We start from the raw sequence: 1,711 nt of genomic DNA on the forward strand, positions 1-1,711 counted from the left end.
ACAGAAGATGAGATGGTTGGATGGCATCACCAGCTCAATGGACATGAGTTTGACCAAATTTTGGGAGACAGTGAAGGACAGGGAAGCTTGGTGTGCTGCAGTGCATGGAGTTGCAGAGTCAGGCATGACTTGGCAACTGAACAAAAATAACAGGATGAGATATAGGGAATTTCCTGGTATCATGATGTGGAGTGGGGAATTGAAAACAATTTATATATCTATTACTATGGTAAATAATAGTAGAATTTCTTTTCTTTGTAAAGGATGGAATACTATAAAGTGTTCTAAAATAAGTAAAATTTATACAGCACCATGATTAGATTTTTTTAATAGTAATAAGTTTAAAGTAAGAAAGTCTGTTACTGTTAATTTTTTAAACTTGCAAGTATCAGCATATACTTTTCAACAATGTATGCATAACTTAAAATGTATTTTAAATACTCTAGATTTGGTGTGTATAGAGTCAGACTCCAGTCAAAAATATGGAATCCATGCCAGGTAGTTTAATATGGAGTGACAAGGAGGAAAATCACCTGCATTTTCCCCTCCTCTCCTTTCTGTGCCTTCTACTGACTCAGCCTAACATGACACCAGAGGATAAGGGAGTCTGGACATGTATTCTGTAGGGGGTCTGTTCCTTGTTTAAAATGCAGGCCAAGGGAATGCAGGGGGAATGCAGACTTGTTGGATCTAAGGGGCAACAGGTAATGACTAGCCCAAGGCCTTTACAGGAGAGGGAAATAAGTAGATAGGTGATATTGGATGAAATAATAATAACATTAAAATGACTGAAAGTTTGCCAACCAATGGTTCCAGTGTACCATAAACCAAGCAGTTTTGTGTATCTGAGATAAATTATAATGAAACAGAAACATTTTAAGCACAAAAATAATATTAATGAGATGAAAACTTTTTAAACTAGTCAATCTGCTGTAATGCTTACTTATTTGAGATTTGATCTGGTGGAGATCACAGAGCAATTGCTCTGCATTCTCATAAATCCACAGTATGTCCACGGTACCGTATCACTTCTGTTAGCTAAAGACTATACCCAAACTGGGTGTAAACAAGCAGTAATTTAGATGAGACAATAAACTTGATGTTTTGAAATGATTAATCATTTCTCTAAGTAAAGAAATGTTCAGAGATTTCTGTCAGAACAGAAATCTCTCAGAACACAGATGATTCAACCAGTTAAAGAGAGAAAGAGAATGATAAAAGACAAACACACCCAGTACACAGCACGTGCTAGACCCTCCTTGGCATGTGCTGACTCATTTAATCATCTCTGCAACACTCTGGGGGAAGCTCTAAGTAGTAGCCTCATTTTACAGATGAGGAAACTGATGGTCAGGATAGCTTAAAGTATAACCATATAACACCGCTATGAATGACAGGAATAGGATTTTAACTCACTCATCCTGGAGCTAAACGAGTTAGAAAGATAAGAAACTGACCAATTGATAGGTGGCTTTTACCTTATCAATTCAAGCTCATCTTCTTTCTAAGTAAATATGCTTGCTCACATACTAGAGGTTCTAAGAAATATTCTTGCCTCTTAGCTTAGAGAGGAGTAGGACAAACAAGTCAGTTCAGTCACTCAGTCGTGTCCAACTCTGCGCCCCATGGACTGCAGCACACCAGGCCTCCCTGTCCATCACCAGCTCCCAGAGTTTACCCAAACTCATATCCATTGAGTTGGTGATGCCAT

Source organism: Oryx dammah, unplaced genomic scaffold (genome assembly GCF_014754425.2).
Source record: "Oryx dammah isolate SB20612 unplaced genomic scaffold, SCBI_Odam_1.1 HiC_scaffold_11203, whole genome shotgun sequence".
Taxonomy (NCBI): domain Eukaryota; kingdom Metazoa; phylum Chordata; class Mammalia; order Artiodactyla; family Bovidae; genus Oryx; species Oryx dammah.